Source organism: Acinonyx jubatus, chromosome E2 (assembly GCF_027475565.1).
Source record: "Acinonyx jubatus isolate Ajub_Pintada_27869175 chromosome E2, VMU_Ajub_asm_v1.0, whole genome shotgun sequence".
Lineage (NCBI taxonomy): Eukaryota > Metazoa > Chordata > Mammalia > Carnivora > Felidae > Acinonyx > Acinonyx jubatus.
In genome coordinates this window covers 36,745,007-36,764,949 of record NC_069396.1, presented here as the reverse complement: position 1 = coordinate 36,764,949, position 19,943 = coordinate 36,745,007, and positions in this window count along the sequence as shown.

Genomic DNA, 19,943 nt, shown 5'->3' with positions numbered 1-19,943 from the left:
AGAAATCTAATGATAGAAAATTACCGGCATTAGTTCAGCTATTTAATGATGACATCGGAGACCCAAGCTCATTTTCATTTCATCATCTTTAGAATGGTGGCTATCTCCTATGTGTGTCTTGCCTCTTGGTGACAGGATGGCTGCTGTAGCAAAAACATCATACTCACATTAAGGCAAAAAGGGAGAGAAGGGGCAATACCAACCTTACTGTCTTGTCCTTTCAGGAAAGCAAAAGTTTTTCCTAAAATTTCCCCCCAAACATCCCCAGGATTTTCAATTATATCTCATTAGACAGAACCAGATCACATGACCTGGATGCAAGGGAGTTTGGAAAAGTGACTACATTTCCCTTCAGCCTCTATAGCAGAGAAGCAGGTGAGCAGAGATAGGAACAGGTATTCTAATGAACCAAATTCTGGTGTTGGCCACCGAGCATTATCTCCAGGAGCCACGACAACTGAAAGAGGAAGGACAGGATGCACCCAGTACCCCCAAGTATCAAGAAGTGTTAACCAGGCCACCAGAGAAAAGTTTCCTTCCCCTGTTCCAGCCAAATCACCAACTCCCAATGCAATGAGTGTTGTTAAGACAATGATTTGGGAAAACGCATCCTTGGAGAACTGAAAGTGACTCACTCTCACGTTAATTTGTGGATTTCACAATTGAATTAAATGAGATAGAATAAGAATGATGTAAAAATGTCATTTTTTAAAGAAAGTTTAAATAACTCACTACATTTAGTCATGAAGTTGTTTTAAGCTGTTAGATTATTTCCAGACTAGGCAAAAGAAACAAGCCTGGGAGATTTGCCTGGTGTGTTAACACATATTATTTACCCCGAGATGACATTTTAATAGCAAGGGAAACATGAGCAGCCTCCCAACCCTTGCACACGTTTTGCCACATGCTGCTCTGAACACATAAATCCTGGCTTTGTCAACAATAATGAGGCCCAGAGAGCAAGCACCTGCTGAGGTCCTTAAACTTTTCCTGAGAAAAATATACATAATTAAGGAATCGTGAGCACTCACCTCTGATTTATTATTAAAACAACACACCTTGGGCTGCATTTACACCCTCATCCATTGGAGTTAAACAGACAAATGATTAAATATCAACCTTACAGGGAGTCTCCCAACATGCTCTGCTTCAGTTTTCTGCTTTGATCCCACCTGTTCTCAGAGAAAGAAAGAGAGAAATTGAGCAGCACCACAGCACACACAGGGAGTGGCTTCCATGAAGCTGGATCCCTCTCTGCCTTCCATTGTCCCCAGCTTTTATGAAAAATGTAGAGTTCATAGTTAATAGTGCTGACCCTGGGGTCTAGACCTGGGTTTAAATACCATCTCTACTAGCTAAACCTGTGTGCTTTCCACTCTCTGAGGCCTGGGCTCCTTACTTGTAAAATGAGGTGGATAATGACTCCTGCCTCAAAGGGTTGCAATGAGGATTTGGTATAACTCTGGACACAGTTTCTGGCATATAGTAATTGCTCATGGTCACAAGATGGCTGCCACCGTTCAAACATCACATCTACATTCGTGGCAGGAAAGGAGAGCAGAGGTGATGTCAACCTCATCTATCTGATTGAAACCTCCCCCCATTAGCAGCAGAAACTGTGACTAGCTTTTCTATATGGGAATATAGTGTCAGGGATGACACACAGGTGTCATCATCTACATCATCTTCTACATCATTTCTTCTGAATCACCCACTTTGAGGATCTTATTCCTCAACCTACTCCCTTTTGCAGGAAGCATTTCCTGATCATTGAGAACTCAGTACCACATCAGCTTCAGTGGGAACCAATGGAGAGCATCTTCAAATTATCATCTCTGTGGAAAGAGAGAGGCTGGAGGTAGCCAGCAGCACATAACCTTTTTCCCTAGGGCTTTTAAAGGAAATGTGTTCATATGATGTGTATTAGACTGTCATGAAAAGACACTAGGGGAACAGCATGAAAGCAAGCCCATGGAGGTGGCTGTCAAGGAGCAATGCCTTTTCATGAGTCTCTCTTTATCGAGGAAGGAAGAAGTCCCTACTTTTCCCCTGATGTTAGAGGCAGGGTTGATGTTGGCAGCTAGAAAGCCTGGCAAAGCATCAGGAAAGCTGTAGACTACAGCACAGCTCCTGACAGAAAAGGCTCCAGTGATACATACTGCGGTCAGAATTCTTCATCAGAGGCTTCTTGATCACCCACTGGGGGCTCAGTATTGGTGGAAGACAGTGAAGAGGTTTGAGGCTGACCCTGGAAGGCTGGTTGCCTCTCCAGTGTGAGAGAAGGTAAGCAGTTTTAGAGTTGGCAGGGCCCAGGGTAGCCTCCATGGGCTGGGAGTTAGTGAGGGCTGCTAGGAAAAGGAGGGCCTTGGCAGAAAGTCAAGCATTCAAAAGGTGGGGGGAGGGGCAAAAATACAGAGGTTAACATGAGCAGAGTGGGCTCATAACACTGTGTTTCCTCAATTCTAGGATGACATTAATTTTTGGATGAGCCTCCCGAATGTATATTAAATGAACATAACTATATGACACGTCCTGATCTCTGAAACACCATGATGTGAGGGAAATGTGGGGCATAGAATTGCGAGCTGCCACCTTGCATCAGCTTCTTGTTCCCATGATTGGTGCAGATGTGTTCTAATGTCCTTCACCAGCATCCTATGAAGAAGGTGCTGTTGCCAATTCTGTTTTCCAGATGAGCAGGCTGGAGATCAGAGCCTCAGGGATTTGGCCAAGTTCTACCATAGGCCTTACTGCTGCAATGCCTGGCACGGCTTATGGGTGAGGTGCTGCAAATGGGGCAGGTCCAGGTGGGTGAAGGAGGGGAGTCACCATGGCCTAGGCCCCCATCATTGCTTGCCTGTTTTACCATCCTCCACTCAGCAATCAGAGTAATCTGCCTTCCCTTTGCCCTGGAATGGGTGTCTGGGCCACCCCTCCTCTCTTTCTCTTTCTCTCTCTCTCTCTCTCTGTCTCTCCATCTCTGTTTCTCTCTCTGTCTCTCTCTCTTCCAGCTACACTGACCTCATTCTTGTTCCTTGGAACACCAGAAAACACCTAGTTCCTTCTTGCCCCAGGCCTCATCCCCTGCTCTTCTCCACCTGAAAAGACACTTCTCTCCCAGATAGCCACAGTCTTAGCTCCTCTCATCACTCAACACTGGCCTCAGAAAGGCCTCTCACCTTCCAATCACAGTAACACCAGTCTGGTTTATTTCCTTTATAACACTCTGAGATTGTTTCACTTTATTTTTGTTTATTTGTTTGTTGTCTCCCCATTAGAATGTGAGCTCTCTGACAGCAGGACTTGTGTCTGTTTTGATCACTGGTATATCATTTGTGTTTCTGAATGAATGAATGCACCCCACCCATAGGGATGATGTGCCCTGACTTTATTTTTTTTCAATATATGAAGTTTATTGTCAAATTGGTTTCCATACAACACCCAGTGCTCATCCCAAAAGGTGCCCTCCTCAATACCCATCACCCACCCTCCCCTCCCTCCCACCCCCCATCAACCCTCAGTTTGTTCTCAGCCTTTAAGAGTCTCTTATGCTTTTGCTCTCTTCCATTCTAACCTCTTTTTTTTCCTTCCCCTCCCCCATGGGTTTCTGTTAAGTTTCTTAGGATCCACATAAGAGTGAAACCATATGGTATCTGTCTTTCTCTGTATGGCTTATTTCACTTAGCATAACACTCTCCAGTTCCATCCAAGTTGCACAAACGTATGGCCAACTAATCTTTGACAAAGCAGGAAAGAATATCCAATGGAAAAGAGACAGTCTCTTTAACAAATGGTGCTGGGAGAACTGGACAGCAACACGCAAAAGATTGAAATTAGACCACTTTCTCACACCATTCACAAAAATAAACTCAAAATGGATAAAGGACCTGAATGTGAGACTGGAAACCATCAAAACCCTAGGGGAGAAAGCAGGAAAAGACCTCTCTGACCTCAGCCATAGCAATTTCTTACTTGACACATCCCCAAAGGCAAGGGAATTAAAAGCAAAAATGAACTACTGGGACCTTATGAAGATAAAAAGCTTCTGCACAGCAAAGGAAACAACCAACAAAACTAAAAGGCAACCAACGGAATGGAAAAAGATATTGCTGATGTGCCCTGCCTTTAAACAAGATGACCAAACCTGGGTGTCAGTTGGGAACTAAAGCAGAAGAACATAAGGCTGAGTGGTGTCTCAAGGCTCTTTCCAGCCTGGGCAGGTTGCCCACCTCTAAGCTCCTCTTCCATCCAGAAACAAGGCACTTCCCCTCATGCTTCTTCCCATGCTCAGCTGCATTATCCCAGGGCTTTCTCACATTATCCTGGAGCTTCTTCTGCAGCTGTTCTGTTCTGCAACTTCAGACCTTATTGCACCTAATGCTTATCTCATCTTTGTCTTAATAAAGGTGAAGCTCAAGTGCCTCTCTATGTCCCTGTTTGTTTTCCCAGCCTGAAGTCAGATTCTTGACATGCTTTGGCATCACAAGGTAGCTCCACCTTTCTGCCATTATTTCTAGCAGCAATACTTCCAGTACCTTTTTCAGTAGAAAGTCATTGGGAGGACTAGTGTCCATTTAGGCCATTGGTTAATATGTGCTTAGAGAGGCCTGGCCCTGCCTCACTGCGTAGAAGAGAAGATTCAGTCCTGTCTCAGAGAACTCCCAGTCTCCTTTAGAAAACCAAGACTTGTGCTTGCACAACCACAGGGATTCATTCAGAATTATGTCATTGTCAGGGCTAAATTGTGTAATTCAAACAGTAAGTGCCTAAAGAGTACAGAAGTCACTGTGGACTGGAATGGTCAAGGAGGGCTTCCTGGCAGAGGCAGGGGAATACTAAGCCTCACCCTTATAGACACAGAGGGATAGCAATATTAGGAGGGGCAGAGCATAGCTTAAGTCTTACTGATGTTGAGTTTTTTCCAACTTCCCTGTGGGATTTTTTTGTTTTATTATCTAAGAAATCTTGCAACTTCTACACTTGAACAATGTCTTAAGTAAGAGCTTACATTTTCAATTAATGTCACTAGAATCAACTACTCTTGAAAGGTCTGTCATGCTTCCATAAACCCTTCCCAGCTTTGAGGAGTTGGGCGAGATGGGCAGGAACATACCCCCACTCTTATGGTTTAACTGACCCCTGAGGATGGGTGGGGTTTGTATAAAAAGGAGGAGAGAGGAGTGCTTTCTAGGGAAAGGGAGTAAGTGAAATTCTGTAGATGGAAATGCATAAGAAATCTGTGAGAATCCTAGAGAAAATAAATGGAGGCAGCAACTCTTATCCATTAAGGAACAAATCAGAGGTGCCAGACAAGAGACCCTTACCAGTGCAACTGCATTGTTCCGCAGCTTCTTTCTCTGCTTCCTCTGCATTCTCAGAGATTCTTCCCTGAAATTATTACTCAGTGTGACTATAGACAAAAACTTTAATATGCATACGATACTTGGTAACTTTCATTTCATCAGATCTTCATAACATCCCTATGAAGAAGCAGAACATGGTAGGTACATTAGCCCCCATCTCTAAGTGAGGAAACTGAGGCTTAGAAAAGTTAAATTAAATGATTTGCCTGATGTCACACAACCAGTGCAAGCACCAGAGCCCCCTGGCATTCTTATCTCCCAACCATCTTGCTATTTTCCCTGTGGAGACTTCATCCTGCTATTCTTACTTTAGTCATAATGAGTGTACACACTGAATTCAAGTGTCAGACTGATAATATAATCTTTTTATGTAGTGTTTTCCCATTACAGAGTGATATTACCTTGCCTTTTCATATTCCATTTTCCCCGAAAGTTGTATCATTAAAGAATATGTTCTGACTTATCCAATAAAGTGTTTAACCTTTTTTAATGTTGTATTGATTCTCATTGGTTCCACCAGAAAATCCTGATTGCTACATTAACAACCTCATTGATATTCTTTTAACAGACCCTCTGCAATATGAGAGGCAGTGTGAGAAAGATGGGGCTCCCAACGATCCGTTAATCAATGAACTAATCTTGCATCCACCTTATGCACATTGCAGGAAAATGGGTAATGAGAAATAAGGGCTACACAAAGGTCCCATTGGGGGTGGTAACATCCAAGCCCAGCCTGCTGCCAGAGCATGAAGCAAGGGTCCCTTTGGAGTCAGTGGAACAAGGAAAAATTTTTTCTCCAGCCTGCTCCCTTCAATCCCTTGTAACCAATGTGATCCTTGCAAAGCCAAATTGGACTCTTCAAGGGCAACCATGCACCACTGGACAGCTTTAAGCAGAATTGAGATATAAAGTCCAATTCTTTAGTGAGGCATACAGTTCCTCCTGATCTGGCCTCTGCGCTATGCCAGTTTCATCTTTCACCTTGTGCCTCTCAGAAATCTATATTGCAGCTATGCCCAACTACTAGGACTAAGGTAAAGCAAGTGAGGCACTAGCCTCAGGGGCAAAATTGAAAGGAACAGCAAAAATCTCAGTAAATAAGAAAAATAATATTTTAATGCAATATGTTTAAAAATCAAAATTAATGCAAGAAATTCATATTGAACAAAATATCAAAAGTTCAAATGAAGACAAAATCTTCCCTGTATTTGCATAACCCTGCCTTACTCACTCCCTCCTAATTCCAGACCCATCTTCTCCTTCTAGTTTTCCAAACACACTGTGCACTTTCTGACTTTCTGGACTTTGCCTGTGCCATTTTCTATACCAAGAAGACTATTCCCTGTAAATAATCTTTCAGGTATCAGCTTTGGTATCGGCTTTTCCAGGCAAGTTTTCTGTGATGTTCATAATGATTGTACCATCCAGTCATACACACAAACCTGGGACTGATACCTCCACAATGTGCCTCATGAACAACTTCTGTAGTATTTATCACACTCCACTATTATTGCCTGACTGTCTCCCTGTCCAACTTATAAGCTCCATGAAGGTGGAGGCTGGCTCATGGTCACCACTCTTCCCATGACTGGTGGTTGTGGTTGGGACTATGGCTGTGGTGGTTTCTCCTTTCCAGGCTGCCTGGAGATAGGCACCAAGCCAAGCTGAGTCAACATGCAAACATGTGTCCACATGCAAACATGTGTCCTGCTGAGGTGGGAAACTCACACTGGCTGCTGGTTCCCTCACCTGAAACCACATTTCTTCCAGGGATGCCATGAGGTGGAGGTCAATGGATCTGAAACACTAAAAGAAAAACTGCAAGAAACACCCAGGAAAATCAGGAAGGGTCGGGGTCCTGATTTTCAGAGGAAACAGCTGCCCAAATGTCCAAGAATCACTTTCAGGGGACAGTTGGAAGAAAGCTCTTTTTTCACCCCAGCATTTCACTGGACTGTCAATGCCTATCCCTTTGATCTGGCTAGGATGATTTTTGTCTTGCAGTTGTATGACAAGACAGTGACATCATTGGAGCCTGGCTGGGTAGTAGGAGATAAAACCAGATGTAGGTAGACCAACAGGATTGTGTGTTCCCCACCTCTTCTTACTCCTCAGGCTTAAGTGATTAGAGCAAGGAAGACAGCTCTAGGAACAGAACAGGGCCCACGGCAAAAGTACTAAGACTGTTATCTAGGGAATGGAATAAGATGGGGGTCAGAGAAAGAATGGAGCTGCTGAGCCTGGACACGAACACCTGAATCTTGTTCCCACAGCACTGCCCCTCCCCCATCAATCCCCTTCTTCTGGTCCTTTTCTTCTCTCACTACTCTCCTTCCTAAATTCACCAGAAGGGACATGAACGAGGGCTTGGGATTTAGCCCAGTGTATACTCCTTGGTATACATTTAGCATCCAAAGTAGCTAATTACCCCAGGAGAATGTGAACTCTGAGTGGAAAAATAATGAGACATTTGAGGAGTCTCATTCTGTGAAAGAAGAACATCACACCCAACAACCTTTACTCTACAGAACAAAAATTTATAACCATAATAAAGTCAAAGATATATGAGAGGCAGTTGACAAAGCAATTATAAGTAATACCTAATTAGAAATACTGAAAATGAAAATTGTAATAATAGAAATATAGAGTTCCATAGATGAGTTATAGCAGAATGGATATAGCTAAAAAATAGTGAATTGGTAGGTCATATAGAATTTTTCTACTCAAAAAATATGATCCATTGACTAGCAGCAGCAACATCCTCTAGGAACTTGTTAGAAATGCAAATTCTCAGACCTTGCCCAGATCTATCCAAATCTGAACGCACATGTTAACAAGATTCCTGGGTGATCTGTATGTTCGCCAAAGTCTGAGAAGTGCTGACATGGTTCTCAACACCGGCTGCACACTGGAGTTCTCTAAGAGATTTAAAAGTACCCACCACCAGGGGCACCTGCGTAGCTCAGCTGGTTAAGCATCTGTCTCTTGATTTTGGTTCAGATTACAATCTCACAGTTGTGAGATCAATTCCCACGTTGGGCTCAGCGCTGCACATGGAACCCACCTAGGATTCTACCTCTCTCTCTTTGTCTCTCTCTCTCTCTCTTTCTGCCCTCCTTTTCTTGCACTCTTTCTCTCTCTTTCTCTTTCTCTCTCTAAAATAAATAAGCAATAACAACAAAAAAATTACCCACCAGAGAGCTTCATTTGATTAGTTTGAGGCATGCAGTTGTGAAAGCTCACAGAAGATTCTAATGTGTAGCCAAATTTGAGGAACATTGACTTAGAGAAGCCTTCTCAGGAAAAAGATAGTATTAAAACAATGTAAAATGTGAGAGATATGGTACACAGAACCGGAAAGATCAACATCCATGTAATTGAAGTCCTACATGGAAAGACACAAGAGAAAGGAAGAAATGGTTTTTGAAAATAATGAGAAATTCCAAAATTAAAAGAAATATTCAGGACCTCAGGTTGATATATTGAAAGAGTGCAAAAGGGATAGATTTTTAAAAAAAGGTTCACATGCAAAAATATATTGATATTTGGGAACATTAGGGATAAAGAACAGCCTTTAAAAGATGTAGCGTGAAAAGTAGATCATTCAAATATGAACAATAAGACAGTAACACTCAAATGCAATTCCAGTGTTTTCATCCACCCAAAGTGATGAAAGAAAAAATTTTGAACTCAGAATTTTATATCTAGTTCAACTAGCACTTACACATGATAACAAAGTAAGATACCCACAGCCATACAAGCTGCAGACCAACTTTGAAATGCTGTGTCAGTTCAGGTTCGTGGCTGAAGCACACAAAGCAGAGCTGGATGCACAGGCCATGTACAGAAATACCCTGGAAAGGTGGAGGGGTGGTAGTAGGGAATGGAGGAGAAGCCCTACTGATTTTCCTTGTTGCCTCAGACCCCAGGCTGACAGCACAGTGCTATCACTGATCCTGACTTTGTGGAAATGTTTGATATTTTGTTCATCATGAATTTTTTTCATTAATTTTAATGCTTTAAATATCATATTAAAATATTATCTGTCCTTGCTGAGTTTTTTGAAACCCCTTTACATTTTGCAACCCCAGGTGAGTGCCTCACTCCACCCAACTCACCCTAGTCTGCTACTAACCTACTCCTACTACTATCCAGCTGTCTCAAAGCCTCCAGGTCTCTGGGAATGGGATATCTGCAAAACTGCCTCAGCTCATCAGTGCCTCCAGACCCAACCATCCAAGGTAAGGGTGTTTCTTCCCGCATGAAAATCAAAAACCAGGCTACCACTCACTTGGCAGCCCCATCCCCAGCCGGCCAGCAGAGCACCACAGAACGTGGGCTGGAATACTAACCACTCTGAAGATTGAAATTCAGCTTGAGAACTTTGTGGTTGGAGAGGGCTCCTGCTGCGAGAAGGGAATATGACAGATGGCATAAGATATTACAGTAATTTTACTGACAAAGCACTAAGCGTATCACAGAAGAAGTTCAAAATCAATTCATCTGCTTCCCAGCAGACGAAAGTCTAACAGGCAGTGAAGCATAATCTTGATAATGTAGTTCCAAAAGAAGAAGGAATTAACCAGGCTACCCTAAATGTGTTTGTATGACATTTTTTTGTTTGTTTCTGTTACCCTGATAAGGACTTAAAATCCCATTTGTATGGAAATAAACTAAGCTCCAAAGTTATCTTCCTGTTCTGGGGCATTAGCTCAGGAGGTTTGCCATGACCTCTTCTCTAGCTAAATAGGATCTTAGGCTTCGACCCTGCAGAGTTTCAGCTTTTGTTGTTAAAGAAAAAATGCACCCTTGTTCTGTTAAATAACAAAAATTCAATCAAGTAAAATTTAAAGATCCGGCTGGCTTTATTAAGAAATTCACGAATTAGGCAGCATCCCATGAGGGGAGCTCCAAAGGGCTACAGAAAGAGAAAGGTTTTTAAAGGCAGGAAAGTAAATCATACACAGAAAAAATGATTATTTCAGGTGTGGTCACTTATTTATGTTGGGAACAAAAGAGTCTTACTAGGTGGGTTGCCCCATCTTCCTTTGGGGGATGGAGAAGCCATGTGAAAGATTACCTTACTGGTGCTAACCAGAAAATTCATAACTGGCTAGTTAAGTCTGCATTTCTGGGGGAGGTTGAAACTGCAGTTAAGTTAGGTATTAAGCCCCAGTTTGGGGACTTGGCCTAAGTGACCCCATTTGGGGCACAGGGTTTTCTTTTCAACAATTCCAACCACTGCAACTATGTCTCTTTTAGGGGCTGTATCCATTAAGGTTCTTTGATGGCAAACAAAGAAAACTGACTCTGAGCAACCCAACATCCTTCTTATAAGTTCTTTCTCTATTTGAATTAAAGAAAGAATCAGCTGAGCTAGAGAACCAGGTTTAATTGGAACATGAACCATGCAGTGTGTTGCATAGATAGGAAAGGGCTGGGGTAGGTGGTATGGAATAGTTGACAGGTTTGTCAGAGTTCATTCATTCTAACAACAGACCCCCAACTGATTACTTCACTCAGGATTCAAAGTCTCCAAAAAACTAGTCTAATTGTCCATGTTTGGGTCATGTGCCCACAATATTTGACAATCCCAAGACTGCACTCAGTGAGTGAGGAAAATTTCCCAGTAGAGATATGAAGGTGCTGTGACTGAAAGAAGGGGGAGTGGGTGCTTGGTAAGCAACCACAGAGGAGCAAAGTCTTCTCAGAAATCAAAGGCACACTGTTAAACACATTGAAGTTCCAGTGTTTCCCTAGCACATTCTAACAATATAGAAAGGTTTGAAAAATGCACTTCACACAGTTCCTGATACATAATAAAAAAATCATTATCATTACTTTCATCATCATCATCATCAACAACAACAACCAATATTTATTATTTGAACTATCTGGCCAAGACTTCATAAAAGTGAGATTTTCTGGTGGGCCAGGGAGAGCATCTGAAATGGCTTGGTTTTTTTTTTTTTTCAGTGGAAGAAATAAAGAGGTGGGTTATCACTGGCAAATGCTTCTGAAGAGTCCTGGCCTCCTGCTACAGCCCAAACTTCACTGTCCATGCTACTCCAGGTCCATGTTTCCATTAGGCACAGTGGGCACACTGTCCAGGGTCCACAAGACTGTTAATAGGCACACAAAATGTTTTTAAGTCAGAAGAAAAAAACATGAACTTTTAAGTTTAAGAAAATGTATAATATTATGTATATGTATAATACATAATATTGTCTTTTTATCTCAAGTTTTTATTTAAATTCTAGTTAGTAAGCATATATATTTGTCTTTGTACCAACATAGTTGTTAAATATAATAATGAAAGTCATAGAGCTGCTCTGAGTCATCCCCCACCACATCAAAATTTGTATGCTTTGTGGAGGAAATCTAGGGCCACTTTCTTTCCATTCACGACCAAGAATCTTCCTCCATCCCACACTAGATCTTCCTAAATCATTCTTAATACTTTACTGAGTATGGGGCTGAAAATGTTCATAGATCTCATATTCTTTATTTAATAAACAGATTCATTAACTATCTAGTACAGGCCAGATACTCTGAAAGCTACTGGAACACAGTTGTGTTAAGGTAGACGTATTCTTTGTGTTCATGGGGATTAAAGTCTAATTGGAGAAATATGTAACCAAAGTGCTCATCTTACCTGGCTATAATTACCTGGTTACTAGGGGTATATATATCCATATCTAAGGGGTTTTTTTTAATTTTATTTTTAGGTAATCTCTACACCCAATGTGGGGCTTGAATTTACAATCCTGAGAACAAGAGTCATATGTTCTACCAACTGAGCCAGTCAGGCACCCCGCTATATCTAAGATTTTTTTGTGATGCTCATCATAGCATACATAACCTACCCCCGAACTTCACAGTTCCCAAATCCTCACCTTAATGCCCCCATTAATTCCTTTTATAAGAATATTCATTCAAACAGGTCTAGAATACAGTCTTTCTCATTAGGACATCATAAGTATAGAGGAAAGGATGGATGGATGGATGGATGGATGGATGGATGTTTGGATGAATAGGTGAAAGAAGGGAGGATAAAAAATGAAAGGCAAAAAGAACAGATGATCAATGGAAGGACAGATGGATTGATAAATGTATGGAAGTTTGACTTCAGGGATGAATAAGTGGATGGAGAGAGGAAGGAAGGATTAAATTAAGGAAAAGAGGAATGGAGGGATAAGTGGACAGATGTGTTACTAAAAAATTATATAGAAATATAGGAAAAATGGATGCAGAGGGTTGAATGGGTGGGTGGTATAAGGATAAATGAATGTATGGATGAGTGGATATAGTGATTAGTGACATGCAAATAAATAAATGAGATTGAGGGATAGATAGAATAATTGAGGAAGAAAAAGATTGAAGTAGGAAAGTTTGAACAGATGTTTGGAAAGAAACATAGCTAGATGAATAGGTGGGTGAATGCAAAGTGGATACACTGATGACCAGGAACACAGATGAATAGACAAATCAAGGCATGGCTAAAGTAGTAGAGGCAGGGATGTATGGAGCTTCATTTGATGGAGGGAATGATAGACTTGTGTGTGTATCAATTAATGAGTATATTGCATGAATATCTGGATCAATGGATGATGAATTGATAAATTAAAATTCAAGTTACAAGTGGTAAGAGAGAATAAGCATATACTAAAAGACATTGTATGTAACTTAATACAATAGAATGTGGCACACAGAGTGTCATGTTACAGGCTATCCTGATATTGCTTCTAACTGGGGATGTTAGTGTCAGAAGGCATCTGAGGTAATAAACTGTGTGAAACCTTGAAAGGTGACATCAGTTTGGACTGCAGTCACACATGAAAGCTTTATGGGGAGGTTGGCACATTCATCAAAGTGAACAAAACATTGAGCTGAAATGGGGTGGGAAGGCCCCATCTCTTCCTCCTCAAGTGAGGAAGTGCCCCCCTCCTCTCTGCTTCTCTGAGACCATTTGTCTCTGCCAGTTGTCTCTATCAGTGATAAATTATTTGTTGTTGTTGTTAATTAAATAACAAAAAAATGTGGAATGGGAAGACATTCTGCAAATTCTCAGGTACTCCTTTTAGCTGTGGCACTTCTGCATATATTCATTCAATTAGCTACATATTTTAGAAGGGCCTCCTCTGTGCCAGGCCCTTCCATGTGGGAGACAGAAAAGAATTGGAGAATTACTGTCCTCTATCAAGTCCCAGAGCCTCCACCACTTTCCAGGCACAGGACCCTAGGCATGTTTCTTAACTCATGTAATCCCCACAGCAATGCTACAAAATAAATATTGTTATTATCCCTATTTTAAAGATGAGGAAACTGAGGCACAATGAAGTTAATTCATATAAAGGACATATGTCAGGCACTGTTATAAGTATTCAAAACCATTATTCATTTTCCATACCCTGTGGTAGATTGCAAAAATGGCCACAGTTCTTCACCACTCCCTGACCCCATGCCTTTGCAATGCCATTTAGCAGCCACTTCCGTCAAAAGACATTCTATTTCCCCACCTCTTAAAGCTGGGCTGACTGGCAACTGCCATAGGACAACAGAATGTGGCAGACATGATGTGTCAGTTTTGAGCCTAGGCCTTAAGAGACAGTGCGAGTTTCCTGTGTCTTGGACCTTGATGCTGCCATGTAAACAAACCCAAGCTAGTCTGCTAGAGGATGAGGGACCATGTGGCACAGCTACCCCAGTCACTCCAGCTGAAGCTAGACAACTTTTGGACATGTGAGTGAAGCCACTCAGTCTCCAGATGACCCCCAACTGACCACAGAACCTGAGCAAGCCCAGGAGAGATTTGCTAAGCTTAGCCCTGATCTGCAGAACTGCCCAGTTGACCCCTAGGCTCAAGCAAGAGTCATGGTTGTTGTTTCAAGTCACTGAGATTGGGGTGGTTTAAAGGGTATAGTAGGGACTCCTAAAGACCATATAAGTTTGGAAAGGACACATACTCAAAAAGGCCAAGATATAAAGATGTAGGAGCACAAAGAAGGAAGGATGGATCTCTTCTCACCAGAGCAGGGGGGGCAGTGCATTCCTGGTAGAGATAGTATTGGGATCAGGCCTTGAGGGAGAGTGGTGTCTGTAAGGCATCCCCACTCCTAATGGCACAGCAACTAAAGCCTAAATCCCAAATGTCCACCCAAGAGCTTCAGACTCATGGATGAGTCAGGCTCCCTCCCGGTCACAGGCACCAAAAAGTCTCAAGAGGATGTCAAGCTGGTCAGGGCAAGGAGCACCGCACCTCCACTTGGGTGGCCTTGAGACCAGATTACTGGACACCCAGACACAACCCAAAATGTCTAGCCAGGGGCCAAGTCCTCCTACCTCCCTGCTCCCCTGTGCAGACTTCGTGGCCCTCCTTTCCCATACTCCATTAGCATTCCTAATAGATCCTGTAAAGAGCCATGCAACTCCAAACTCAGGGAAATGTTCAAAACCATGTTCAATACCAAAATGAGACAAGAGAAACCATGATTAATTCACAAGGAAGCAACTGGCTTTAGAGACGAGATGAAGCAGGCAAGAAGACAAGGGGTGTCTGTCAGCAGCAGTTACTTCCAATGAGCAGCTTCACACATAGTACCTGCTGGCTCACAGGGGAAGCAGTGTGAACTGACCATCAGGCCAGCAACTACAGAGGGAACCAGGCATTATCTCCAAACTGGCTTTGATCAAAAAGTTATACATGCTCACAGTTTAAGACTCAGGAACTTTACAAGATTTACTAAAAAATAACAGCCTTATGCCTCTCTAACCCAAATACCCCCAACTCCCAGAAGCAACCACTCTCAACTGTTTCTACTGATCTATTTGGTATTACCTAGATATCTCTGAAATATCAAGAAGGAGCCATATGTGTGCTTTTAGCTCTTGGCATCATTTATTTTCTTTCCAATGTAGTGAAAACAGTGCTGTTTGCTTCCTATTAGAGGCTTTCCTGAGATATCTTCTGATCCCTACCTGTCAGGTCTATTTAAGGTCAAGACACTAGCATGCTGATTGGAAGCTCAATCACATGGTAAGACTTACCAACTGTAGGACAACCAAGCAGTCAGTCCACTAAAGAACTTCCAATGTCAGTATCTCTGAAGAAGTGACAAAAAAGAGACCCTAAAGAAGTTTCCTTTAAACTCCTGCCCATAGCATTACAGGCCTGGCAGTCAGCAACCTGGAAGCTGAGTGGGAGAAGAAGCTATTATAGAAATATTCAAAATGATACCGTTTTTACTACAGCACACCTGTATCTATAGTGCATGGTATCTTCCCCATCTCAGGCCAGAGACCATCTGTTTTATCTTCTCTGAGAAAAAAAAAAAATCTTCTTCCCACCTGTGTGGGAAGACCAATCACCAACACCATGGAATGGAAGGGGATTTCCCATTCTAACTGCTTCTAAAATAGATGTTCTGCTTTTTCAAGCATTGTCTTTACCTCCACCTCCAGAGATACCTGAAAGTGACAAATTCTGAGATTTTTCCTGGATCTTCAGTGTAATTCAGGCTGCTTCTGACCAGAGACTGCTTAAGCCAGCAGTCAGGAAACCCAAATCAGTTACCACTTGTCTCCGTGCTTTTCAAAATGTGTATATTTTTGTTCCATTTCCCTTTTACTTTGTTTTTCTAAACTTATATCTTTTTTTAACTCTTGCTTTTTGTTTACTCTCAAAACTTGACTAACATGCCAATGAATGTATATGTTCCGTCAGCCATCTCTACCTAGAACCTAAACTGACCTTCAACCCTAAGAAATCTCAGCCCTGAGTTAACAAGGAGACTCAGAGAACACCTTACTCCCCTGTTAGTCTCCTGAAACCAACCAAATATCCTCCCCCATGGAACTACAGACAGGAGGAAAGGTCCCACAGCACCAGGGACACAACACCTTTCCAACACATCACCTGTTGTGATTAACACATCAGCTATTGTTTCAGACTGGGCAGCCCCAGTCCCTTTCTGCAGTTGTGTATGTGGCCCAGGCCTAACCAGTCATAACATCTCATTACCCAGGGCAGTGATTGCCCCAGAAGTGGAGAGGTGATTCAACTTAGACCAATCAGAGTCCTTTCCTAGGTAGAGTCAAGGAGAAGAAGTACTGGAGAAAAGAAAACTTCTGAGATGAAAAGATGTTGACTTGGAGCTGCCAGAGGCTACCTTTTCCACCACATAGAAAACATCTGTCTGTAGTGAGAAACAATCAAGCCACACTGAGATGTGTGTGAGTGACAGAGACTGAGCACAAGATGGAAACATCGAGAATGATGATAGCAAACAAAATGGGAAGAGAAAGAGAAATGGGCATTTCTGGAATAAGATGGAAGGAATTCTGTAACATGGACATGCAAACTAGTAACTGATATTTGTAGGTGAGAAGCAGTGGGAGAAGTGTCAAATGAGCTAAAGACAGTAGCGTCCCAATAACTGGCTCATGGGGGTGTCAGCACCAGTGAGGGAAAGAGAAATGGGAGGCCCAAGACGGTGGAGTTCACAGAGAAGCCATAGAACCAAAAAGGAAGAAAAGAATTATCTGAGCCCAGTGTAGGTGTCTTTCATCCCAGCATCTTTGTCTCCATTACCAAATTAAAAAAAACAAACAAACAAAAATCTGTCATATGTTCATTGTAAGCTTAATTCAATCTGTCTCAAGAATGGATGTAACAAGGAATAGAAAATATCCATGCTATGTGCGACTTTTCTAATGTGTTCACCTGGACAGTGGTGACAGTCTCACCTTCCTGACTTTTCTGACAGTGTGGTCTATCAGTTATCTCTGAAAAAGTTAGAGACAGAGGGAGGCAAACCATAAGAGACTCTTAAGAACTGAGAATAAACTGAGGGTTGATGGGGGATGGGAGGGAGGGGAAAGTGGGTGATGGGTATTGAGGAGAGCACCTGTTGGGATGAGCACTGGGTGTTGTATGGAAACAATTTGACAATAAATTTCATATTAAAAAAATACATTCACACTTGAGCCAGATTTTTTTAATTAAAAAAAAAAACTATCTTTGCCACGCAGCAAAATCGTGTGCGCGCACACCCACCCACACACACACACACACACACACACACACACACAGCACTTTCATAGATGTACATGCACACATATACACAGAAATGAACTTTCCTAGCATGAAACAATACCCTAACTTTCAAAATCACCAATTTTGCCTGTTGCCACAGTAACCAGCAGCATTAAGTCCTGCTTCTAAAATTTCAAGAGCAGATGACATGAAGTATTTATGTGTAATTGTACTGTGTAAGCAGAAAGATCTTTTCTTTCATATAAAATATGAGTGTATCTCAGGGGAGATGGGTGTTTATATCATAATGCTGTCAGACAAATATAACCAAGTCCCTCTGCCTCCCTGGCTCTCCACCCCAGTATGTATGTGTGACTTCCAGAAGAAAGTGGAAAGCAAGATGGCAAAGAGGGATCAGCCTCCACAGGAAGTCCCTGAACTGATTTGTGTTGTAGTCATTCCAAAGATCCTCAGGGGCTCAAGTCTATTTACTTCCCAAATTGAGTGGGTGGTATTACTCTTTATTTCAACTCTTACAAGCTGGAATTCCTATTGTCCCCAGTGATTGGCTGGTTCCTGGGCGCCATTAGTCATCATGGTGTGTCAGCATGGAAGGGCCCAGGAATGAGGTCAGAACCCTTCATTTTGCAGGTGGAGATTGACAGGGGTCATAACTGGATGGTTCTGGACAAGAAGGGTATAGTCAGCGGAGGCCCCCCATGCTGCCTCCACCCCAAAAAGAGCCAGAGCCAGGTCTGGATTGGGGCATATTGATTTTTCCCTCATCAGAGGCTTTCTGCAGATATTCTAATGTCATTTTCAGACCATTTTACTTCTGGAGACAAGGCTGTGCAGTTCCATAACTGGCAATGACCCCAGGTAACAAACACTGAGAATTGTTTCTGAGCACTATAACACAGGGCACCAAGTAAACTCTAAAAAGAAACCTTCAGTCATGTAGCATTCAAATCTCACATTCAGGACCAAGAGAAAGAACCTTATTCAATAAATAAGTAAATTTTTGTGATTATTTCTGTAATCACATCTTTAATAAGCTTTCTGGGAAAGGTAGAGTTTTAAATGTTAATCTACTCATCCAAATAATTCTGATCTCCTTGAGGGAAGAAATGATTTCAAAATGGTGGGTAATGTTTTATTTTATTTTATTTTTTGGTGGGGGGGGTAATGTTTTATTCAAGGGGTGGTTGCCATGCTGGGCACAGAGCCCCCACAGAAGTAGCCTTCCTCCAATGCCTGTGGGATAGAGGAAAAGATGGAAGTGGATGGATGAAAATTCTCTACCAGTAAAATACACAAGAATGAATGAATAAATGAATGAATGAACGAACAAACACATGAATGAACAAACAAGTGAATGGTTTTAGAAAGGAGCGAAGGTTTGAGGGATAATCAGAGCCAGAAGATCCTGAAGGAAATGGGCAGGCTTTGGTTTCCAGGTCCAGGGAAAGACTAGCCTGCCTCTGCCTTAGCACATTCTGCAGGAAATCCCTTCTGGGCCACACCACATAGCACCATCTCCACTGCCTTCTGTTGCTGAAACTTGATTCAGCTGTGTCTGTTACAATGTCAGAAGGGAAAAAGAGAAGACAAATGAGAAATAAAATTATGATAATTTCCACTGCTTTAACAGTTGTGTTCATTTTCTGTGTGCCCAAGAAAGGAAGTTACGGTTCGCAGCTCAGTGACCAAGTCTTCTATGGTACAGCTGCTGGGCCATCTTGCTGTGACTGCATCCAAAGTCCACAGGACATGGAGAGCTCTGCTGGGGTTGGCCCTCCACCACAAGGGCCTGTGCCTGCCTCTTGTGGCAGCACCTGACCCACCCTCGACACTTCCATCTTTATCATAACAGCATCCTGTGTCTCAGATGACATCTGGTCATGAAACATTCCCAGGCTCTGTCTCCCTTCCCAGGGGCACCAGCATCTTCATGCACTGCTGGGTTTCTCTGAAGCTGCTCTCTATCCTGGTGGCCAGATTGTTTCTTACTTCTGCTGATAAACAAGGCAACAGGGCTTAATTAAAGAGTTCCCTCTTTGGGGGACAGAGCAACTACCTTCCCTTGATTAAAACGTTTGTCAGCTGTTTCCTGTTCTGGTTGCAGGTTGGCTTGAATGTTCAGGAAAGTCAAATACTTGACTCACTGGGTAATTATTTCTCCTTATTAAAAATCTCTTTTCCTCCATGTGATCAATATGCAATTCCCCGTCATGATGTTGAGCTCTTCCCACCTCTTCCATCCATCTCCACTTCCATTTTGGTTTTGTGATCTGATCCCACCCCTTGAGATGAAGGAATGAGCCCTCCGTCTTTGGAGCATGAGCTCTCCAGGCTTGCCCTGGTTCCTCTGAGTGTCCATGTCACCAGGGGAAAGCCAGCCAGGCTGTTTTCCAGGGCTCTCCTTCACCCTTACTCACAACACAAAACCCTCAGTTGTCTACACTTGGAGGACACCCTCGCAGCAAAGGCAGCACTAGGAGCCTCTTCACCTCAGAGATGAGTGTCTCCGGACACTCTGATGTCTC